This window comes from Rutidosis leptorrhynchoides, chromosome 11 (assembly GCF_046630445.1).
Source record: "Rutidosis leptorrhynchoides isolate AG116_Rl617_1_P2 chromosome 11, CSIRO_AGI_Rlap_v1, whole genome shotgun sequence".
Taxonomy (NCBI): Eukaryota; Viridiplantae; Streptophyta; class Magnoliopsida; order Asterales; family Asteraceae; genus Rutidosis; species Rutidosis leptorrhynchoides.
This window is the reverse complement of record NC_092343.1, coordinates 84,476,580-84,487,203: the sequence shown is the minus strand read 5'-3', so window position 1 is coordinate 84,487,203 and position 10,624 is coordinate 84,476,580.

The window sequence follows — 10,624 nt, the reverse complement described above, 5'->3', positions numbered from 1 at the left end:
TTGTGGGTTTTGTTGACACTGTTTTAATGTCAATTTTGGTTATTAATATGTTGGGTTGTTTAAACTACATATTTTGGCATGTTTCCTTTTTGGAAAACTTTTGAAATAAAAGAATGCAATGTCGTTTATTTTATTCATTTAAGTTCGATCAAGCTGTGGGACCAAGATAATGATGGTCGTCAAGTGTACTTTGACGGGTCGTTTCAGTGGTGGCGGGTTGTACGGCGGTGGCGGGTTAGATGGTTCAGCAGCTTCCTTTTTGGTGAGGTTGGTGTTAAGAAGAGTGGTTTGTTTCAAGACATTTTCTAGAAGTTGGACCATGTTGGTGGATTGGCGGGAGAGGGTTTTGAGTGAAGTTTTGGTAGCCGTGGAGTTGGTGAGGATTGTAGACATGTTTTCATTGAGGTTTGTTAGAGTTTCTTCATTTGATGGAACGGCTTGGCGGGGAGGCATGGTGAGTTTGGGCAATGAAAGCACCAATGATAGAAGCCGGTTCGAGATGGCTAGTCTCCAAAGAATTAAAGAGAGAAATAGACTTTTGGCTAACCCCAATTTTCATTCATCATACTTAAAATAAAAGATGCAATACAATTAAGTGGGTCTATTAAGTATCCGAATTCTGAAGAAAAATCATTATTGATAATCCAAGACCATACATATCGATAGACAGAACTGCTATTTATTTGCTGAATAGACAGATTCATGGAAAAAATCATGACTATACTTAACAATAAAACGTTCTGAAAAGCCCACATACGACGAAGACTTTTTGTTGCCGTCGGAAAAAGAAGAAGTCCCAATCCTATTAACATAGGAACTGGAAGTGGAAGAAAAGGTATTATCCATGCATATTGATATGTCTGTTCCATAAAAAAAAGTTTTTTTTATTCTTAATTAATATTAATTGTTTCCGATAAATGAATAAAAGGAAACGTGCTACTGTAACTACCTACTATCCTAATAATATGGAGATCATGGAAATAGGCATGCCTACACCACTATCCACTTCTTGGAAAATAAAATAATACATGGACCATGATGCAAGTGACATGGCAGTAAAAGAAAACATGCAATTAAAAGAACAAACGTGCAGATCTTTGCCAACGGCTAGACTTGCTTTACTTCTGACTTAGCAATACTTAGACTTGTCCCATGCCAAGATCAGTATCACAGGTACCAGTATGTTTCACAGAACAAGAACAGTAATAATGCAACGAGGAATGATAGATAAGAGGAATCAAAGTAAATCTTTTACGAAAAACAAGCCTTGCAGTTATCATTTTACAAAATTACTGACAAAATGAGTAAAGCTTTAGTTTTTATTATAAGAACTAATAAAGGAAACACATACATACAAACCACCACCACATATGCAGGGTCATCATCCCCAATGTCTCAATAGACACTTGAACTTCGAATCTCTTGAACTAAGTGGATTCGGCTAATTAAGATCTCGGTGGAATGTTCACAATCTCAGCTGCCTGAACTGTGTTTTGGTTTATTGAGAATTTTCGTGCCCTAAATGCTTTTGATGGTTGCGCCACTTAGTGGATTTGGGTAATTAAGTTGTAGCGAATCAAGTTAAGATCTCGGTGGAATGTTAAATACTTGTCGCGAGTTGTAATTGTGCGTCGTGATTTTGATGGTTGCGCCATGATCATGATGTGATCGAGGGTGTTCTTGGTGGGATGTTAAAGTCAGCCCTAGAATGATTTTGGGGTTAGTTCATTTCATTTCATTTTATTTTATTTCATTTCATTTTATTTTATTCAATATTATTTTTTTTAACTTAACTCTAATTCTAATACCCGGCTTTTCAAAAATATCTGGTATAAATTTCTTGTTTAATTTAAGAAATAAAAAAGAAAGATTTTATACAATTTTATATTTCTATTTCATCATATTCTATATTTCATAAATAAATATCATGCCGTTAAATAATTTTGATTAAATATAGTTGATAAATTAATAATTACTAATAGTAAATTATGGAAAGTTTAATGATATTTATTAGTGGTAAATGTGCAGGTTGCTGGTAACATCCCAGCTCTTGATTTAAATTGTATTTCTACTGATCGTGTTACTGCTAATGTTGTTGATTCTACTGTTAGTGAGTCTGCTAATGTTCGTGCTGCTGTTTCTGCAAGATGGGAATGGTCCAGCAGTCCAAGCCTCCATCTGGTCGTACTGTAGATGAACTGGACATGTTATCTTATCTGCTATGATCGAGTGTGCTGAATTAGTTCCAAGTAAAACATATTTGTGGTATTGGAACTTGTCATTAGATGGAACATTCTCGGTGTAAAAATTATCGTCTAGTATTGAAGAACAATTGCATTCTGAAGCCATTAATATTGGTGAAGAAACATGTTGCAATAATTTAATTGCTAAAAAGATTAAAATCTTTATATGGCGTACTCTAAAAAAAGGCTTCCCGTTAGAAACGAATAGGATAAGAGAGGTATCGATTTGCATAGTGTTTGGTTCCCCTTATGTGACGACGACATTGAAACTATGGATCATACATTCATCTTCCGTAATCATGCTCAAGAGGTATTGTCGCGTGTCTATAATTGGTGGAAGTTATGGAACTTCTCGGATTATAGCATAAATGATCTTCTTCGAGATAATACATCACGTAACGGGTCATCAATGGGTTCGAGAATTTTGCAAGCCGTGTTTTGGGTTAGTGCATACTTGATATGGAAGAACCGAAACAACATGGTATTTCGGGGCAAGTGTTGGAACGCTCCGATCGCACTCATCGAGATTCAAGTCCTCTCCTTTGATTGGATCTCACGAAGACTTGAAGGTTTTAATATCGATTGGAATAGTTGGTTGACAAATCCGGATGTGTATCTGGCATATTGTGGTCATGTGAGATGCGACCTCGACATCTTCTAGTTGTAAATTGTTCGTGTAGGTAGCTTATAGTTGTTGTATTTTCGCGTTTGTGGTTTGGCCTTGCCCGCTTTGTTTCGTTTTTGGTTTTAATACAAATTTGACTTAAAAATATGGATAGTTATTTGGAACAGTTTGCGGATGTGAATGAAATTGAATTTTTTGCGTGTAGTCGTCGAAATACAAAACGTCCGAGTAGAGGGAAAAATGGCAAAATCGACTAAATTTTCAAATTTGGGACTACTTTCGACGTATTTTCCCCGACTTTGGTTTAATCGGGTATTAATTAAATGCTGATCAACTTTAATTTTGACTAATAAACTTTGACTGACTGAATATATCTGACTTTGACCGACAAAATGTGACTTTTGATTGAATGTGACTTGACATGTTTTTACCGATTAATTTGACAAATTTTGACTGGATATATATATTTTTTAAACCTTAATATATATACATACAGTATAAATTTATAGGACAACATTTGTATCCTAAATAAGTCTATATTGTCTATATGCTGCTGATGTCTCGTCGTCATTCTTAGAAACCTAACACGCAAAATTATCTTGGGTTAAGTGGGATAAAGTCCTAGCTTCTTTCAACAAAGGTGGCCTCAATGTTGGAAGTTGATATTACTCAAAATAGACATATCATTAGTCACAATATCAAGTCCTATCGTCGGTTATTTCATACGAATTTGTAATATTTCCATTATTATTCCGTTGTATTGTAATTAAGCATAGAATCATTGTATACTTGAAGAAATGTTGAAGATAATGAATGAAACAACTCAAAGATCAAAACCAGAACAAGAAACGAAGAAACAGAAAACTGAAAGCTACAGTGCGCGCCGCGCACTGACCGCACACACCACCGCGCACTCCAACATTTGATCAGAACATTTAAGTAAAATGGAAACCAGAGAGCGCCCCGCGCAAGTTCAACAGAGCGCGCCGCGCACTACAGTGCGCACCGCGCACATCCTCCGCGCACGATCCCCTTTTTCGTCTGTAAAGTAGATCTGAGACGTGTAATCGAGCTGTAAAGTAATAGGTGGTAGGTGGCTAGTGCGCCCCGCGCACCTACTTTTGTGCGCGCCGCGCACGCTGGCTTTTCCAGCTATATTCTTCCTTTTTAAGCCCCTTTCCAGCTTCATTCTTCAGACACCATTACACAGTCATTTTTAGAGGCAGAGGTTACGATTCAAGGTGATCCTTGGAGTAATCCAGGATCAGCTAATCCATCATTTCAATCCGGATTCAAGAATCATCAGGATCATCATCCAAGATTCATATCAAAGGTCGATTCTTGTTATCACAATGAATTCTATCTTTATTTCCAGTTTGTTATTGTCTTTAAATATGATTGTTAGCTAGTTCTTTTTATGCTTGTCTAGATTAATAACCGAGATGTTGATTGTTACTTTGGTTGATTGATAGTTACCATGCACGATAGTTTGATGTTTGAATACAAGAACCATTCTTGTTAAGTTTAATCTTTTCGATTCAACTAGTTAGTATACTTGTTCAACTAAGAAACACCATCTTGCTGATTTAGTATATTGATTTACACCTAGTGATAAGTGTTTGCCCGTCTTTTACCAAAAGGGGTAAGTTGCGTTCAAACAGTTAATCTATATAGGAATGTAAGAACGACTCTTGTAGATACTCTCAGATAGCTTAATTGATATGTGTAGTTGTCTAGGTGAATGATCAATTCCCTAGAATCTGTTATCCATATTTTCATTACTCGATTCCATATAACTAATAGGTGTTAGTAATTTGCCTTATCTAGTGACGTTTATAGGGATCTTATTACCACACTTGATTGATTACTTGGGTTGGGTGAATTGAACATTTAACCGGACCAAGGGAATGAACTAAGCTAAACCATTAGTTGACATAGGAGTGGATCATGATCAACACACCATTGACTTGATCATTCTTCAAGTCTTTAGACTAGTTGAATTAGTTTATTACAAATAGGAGGTCTTAGATGACAATAACATCACTTGCGTCGTGTAATCCCGTTTGAGTGTTTATTCAAGACTACTCTTCGTAAACCGATCAATTAGTTCTCGTGCATAACCAATCGATCCGATCTTAATCCTAAATAAACATTCACATCGAGGGTAAAAAGTCTAGATGAGCATATTTCATCTCTTTGATATAAAAACTATCTTTCATCTTCATAAACCTAAAATACCAAAAATATTGTCTTTAAACTTATTCCTTTATTGATTTGCCCATCGTTAAAGGGCAACCCAATATCTTGTACTTGTTTGATTTCATTTATTTTAGCTTAATCACAATTTAGTTTATACAATCTTAATTTGCACATATAACTGTCCTTGGAACGATACACGGATTTTACCATTATCTATACTACTACACGATCGGGTACACTGCCCGTTAGTGTGTGTAATCTTTAAAACCGGTATTTTCCATACAACAATTCATATACCACTTTTCGCACATCAAAAGTTTAAAAGATTTTAATTTAGCTTTGATTAACAAATGGAGGTGGCGTTTTATTTTCAATTCGGACGAATTGTGGGCAAAGGTTATTATTTCTATTTATGGTAATAATGTTCTAAGTCCCACTTCCAATTGCACAAGTATGTGGGGAAATATCATCTTAACTTGTTCCAAAACTACGAGGGACAGTATGTTGCCTTCGGATATATTTAAGATGGATATTGGTAATGGTCGCAACACTAGTTTTTGGCACAATGTTTGGTGTGGTAATAAATCTTTAGCCTCTCAATTTAATCGTATTTTCCATTTGAATTTGGGTCAAGATGATAGAATTGCCGATAAATACAGTAATGGCGATTGGCAATTCATTTGGTCCAGAGATTCGATTGGTAGCCAAAATATTGATATGGTTAATGATCTTCGTAGTATGTTGAATGATTTCATTCTTACGGACTGCGATGTTCGTTGGTTGTGTACTTTGAGTAATGATGGTCTGTACACAGTTAAAGTGGCGAGAGATTATATAGATCGTTCCAAGCTTCCAGATTCTGGTATTTCTACTACATGGTTTAAGTACTTGCTGAAGCGTCATATCGAATATAAACGTCACGTACTCATTGGTGTCATTGCGAGGTATTGACCTCTATATATGACATTTTTCAAAATCTGCATACGTTTTTATAATACAAACCATAACATTTATTATAATCGAAGGTTCAAACAGCATAATAATGATTATCGTTTAGTGATAATCTTAGTTTTACAAACTTTACATTTGATAATAACAATACGATTTCCAACATATTTCACATTACAAATCTTCCGATATGCAGTTTTATTTTTGACACAAATATGCATACTCCAAATCTTGCTTAAATTCGGCATAATGCAGCGGAAGCTTTTAATTATCACCTGAGAATAAACATGCTTAAAACGTCAACATAAAGTTGGTGAGATATAGGTTTAATGCTAGCAGCGTTATAAATATAGACCACAAGATTTAATATACATAAACATTTTAATAAAAATATTCTAAGTGGTTGAGCACTTGATAACCATACTTAACATTTAATCAACGTCGCATATTCCCTTTATTATGAAATCTCACTACACTGTACCAAGTGTAGTCACCGAAACGAAGTACTGTGCAACCGTTGAATACTGGTCGTCCAGTCCGGTTGGGGTTGTCAGGCCCGATAGATCTATCATCAGGATTCGCGTTTACAATACCTCATGTAAATAGTAGTTAACAAGTTACAGGGAAGTATGCCAGTTGAAATGTCCCGTTCTTATTGATTAAAAACGTTCCATATTAATTGATTTCGTTGCGAGGTTTTGACCTCTATATGAGACGTTTTTCAAAGACTGCATTCATTTTTAAAACAAACCATAACCTTTATTTCATAAATAAAGGTTTAAAAAGCTTTACATAGATTATCAAATAATGATAATCTAAAATATCCTGTTTACACACGACCATTACATAATGGTTTACAATATAAATATGTTACATCGAAATCAGTTTCTTGAATGCAGTTTTTACACAATATCATACAAACATGGACTCCAAATCTTGTCCTTATTTTAGTATGCAACAGCGGAAGCTCTTAGTATTCACCTGAGAATAAACATGCTTTAAACGTCAACAAAAATGTTGGTGAGTTATAGGTTTAACCTATATATATCAAATCGTAACAATAGACCACAAGATTTCATATTTCAATACACATCTCATACATAGAGATAAAAATCATTCATATGGTGAACACCTGGTAACCGACATTAACAAGATGCATATATAAGAATATCCCCATCATTCCGGGACACCCTTCGGATATGATATAAATTTCGAAGTACTAAAGCATCCGGTACTTTGGATGGGGTTTGTTTGAAAGGACCCGTCCTAATCCATCCGGACAAAGTCCACATCGATTATGAACGATTCACAACAGTTGATTACATCGCGAGGTACTTGACCTCTATATAATACATTTTACAAACATTGCATTCATTTTTGAAAAGACAATCTTTCATTACATCTACGGTTGACGACATGCATACCATTTCATAATATATCTTACTATTATTGACTTAATAATAATCTTGATGAACTCAATGACTCGAATGTAACGTCTTTTGAAATATGTCATGAATGACTCCAATTAATATCTCTAAGATGAGCAAAAGCACAGCGGAAGATTTCTTTCATACCTGAGAATAAACATGCTTTAAAGTGTCAACCAAAAGGTTGGTGAGTTCATTAGTTTATCATAAACAAACATTTCATAATTTTAATAGACCACAAGATTTCATATTTCCAATTCTCATAAATAAACGTCCCATGCGTAGAGACAAAAATATCATTCATATGGATTGAACACCTGGTAACCGACATTAATAATATGCATATAGAATATCCCCATCATTCCGGGATCCTCCTTCGGACATGATATAAATTTCGAAGTACTAAAGCATCCGGTACTTTGGATGGGGCTTGTTGGGCCCGATAGATCTATCTTTAGGATTCGCGTCAATTAGGGTGTCTGTTCCCTAATTCTTAGATTACCAGACTAAATAAAAAGGGGCATATTCGATTTCGATAATTCAACCATAGAATGTAGTTTCACGTACTTGTGTCTATTTTATAAATCATTTATAAAAATTGCAAATGTATTCTCAGTCCAAAAATATAAAGGGTAAAAAGGCAAATGAAACTCACCTGACAACTTCAGAAATAAATCACAGAGATGTGACCGAAAATTGGAATGCAAGTAACCGTAGACCCCAACCTAGAGAACATATGTTGGTCAATAAGTGTCTAATAAGCTAGGTCGGTCTATAGGGTTCGTATAGTCTTATTGCTCAAGTCCTACTCATAAATTTAGCAAAATTTAGCAAAAGTCAACAAAAGTCAAAGTAAGTCAAATGTAAGTCAAACGCAAGTCAAACACATTCAACATAGTCAACACCAGTCAACAATCTCATAATATTACTCAAGTTGGTCAAATAGTCAAACATAGGTCAAACTTAAGTTATACATTTTTATTTAGTAAAAACAATATTATTTACATATATGTATATGTAGTAACTTTACAGCTGATTTCGGGTCCCACCAAATCCGATATAATACTTTGGGTCGTGACCGTTGGAAAGTATGTCATCACACCTTTCTATAGACAGTTTATTTGACAAAGACGGAGTTACAGTTTGAAAGTTATGACCTCGCGAAAACAGTCCTTCAAAACACTAAATGCTGAGTTTTGCTGTTGTTAACAGCATTGGATCAGCCCTGATGTTCCATTTTCGTACTCGTTTTAGACCTGATATAACATATCATTTTAAAGCTTGTCGTAAATACTTTCAATATCAATTAATTGTTTTTATCCAAACTTAACCAATTTCAACTTATGAGTCCGCAAAGTAGGCTCGAGAGTCATTTTTGACACTTTTGTTAAAAATGCTAAAACTTTCGGTTAACGATCCAAATTTGAATTCGGCTGACCTGAGTTAACCAAATTTGTATCACAACTCAAAAATGACATTTTAGATGTGTTGGTGACTTTCGTTTTCCAAAATTATGCATATGGGTCAATTTATTCACGTTTGACCCGAATAGGTCATAAATCTCTCTTTAAACCAAAATAGACCCAAAACTCATTTTTAAAGCACCAAAACTTGCAGGCATACTTAAATCAACATATAGGATTTGTTTACGCTGACCGTTATCCATTTTGACATTTTTAGACTCAAACGGGTCAAGTGTCCAAATGGACGGTCCAAGTTCGGGTGTCCATTTTCGCATGCAATTATCTCAAAATCTAGAAACTTTTAAGATACAACACCTATATGAAAACTTAACTACTAATCATGAACTTTTCAAATATAAAATCCACATTTTCCAGAACTCAAGTTAATTAAAAATATTGGCCTGTTTAGTTTGTAGTTAACACGTATTGTCACAAATTTTCACGCGCGTCATACAAACATCGGACATAATTCATAACACATAAAACATGGTAACATGGAAAACTCCAGATCAAAAGTAGACTCAAAATCGATTCCAAAAAATCCAGCCAGGGCCTCATACGATGTCTACAAGTCGGGTTTCAGAAGAGGTACATTTATGGTTCGCTAAATCAGTTTCTGACTGCGCACCAATCTCGTAATGGCTATAACCGGAGCTAGGGACATGAAAATCAAGCTAGGTCAGTGGTCCTAGTTCAAGGACAAGTCAAATTACCACATATCCTTAAATGAGAAATTTTTGTTTAGCCAATTGGTACAGTTTATTCAATCAAATTGGACATTCTGTTTCAGCTCAATTCAGAAGTTACCAAATCTACGGCCTTAGTGTGCACAATGTATCGGGTTTCAGAGGTTTCAATAAACTAGACATTTATCACATAACATACAAAGTTCGATAATCCAGAAGACCAAGGTCTCAAAAGGTGTACAACTCTTACTATAAAACTATAGGTGCATACGTTACAGATTTGGACAGAATGCAGGTTACCATTTCGACACGCACATTACTCAAGCTTCACAAATCCAAATGATTCAAGGCCTAGATTAAACGTTAACTACAACATATGAAATTTTCAGATATGCAAAGTCCTAAATCACTATCATACTTCAAATAAATTTAAAAGTCAGTTTTATAATACTGAGCAAATCAGTTTTTCATATACGATCAATTAAGCATAACGGGAGTATTACAAATCCAAATAGCATGATATCCTAGTCTAAATTAAGTGTTTTTAAATCCTCTACACAATTATGATCAGTTTAAAATTCAATTCTATGTCCATTTTTCCAGAATTTGACATAATCACATATTCATCACAAAAACTTCAATCAATCATATCTTAAGCATACGGTAATGAAAATACGCGAATCTAAAGCCTAAAATTATTAATTTTTCGAGAGGATTTTAATTATATAATAATATTTAACATTCAAGAAAACCAAGTTTCTGTAACCACACAAAACAAATTCGGGATTAAACATAAACACATCAAACGAGCAATATAACACATACAATCAAGTATAATCATATAGACTTGAGCAATAGACACTATATCTACCCTAATATGTAACAAAAACATGAAAACCCAAAAATTTGAGTTTTTAAAACTTACACAAATCATGAAATTGTTGGTATGGATGTGTAGAGCTCTTCGAGAGGAATCCGAATATATAAACGATTTTATGATCCATCAAGTTTTTAAGGTGTTCTTGAGTGATAA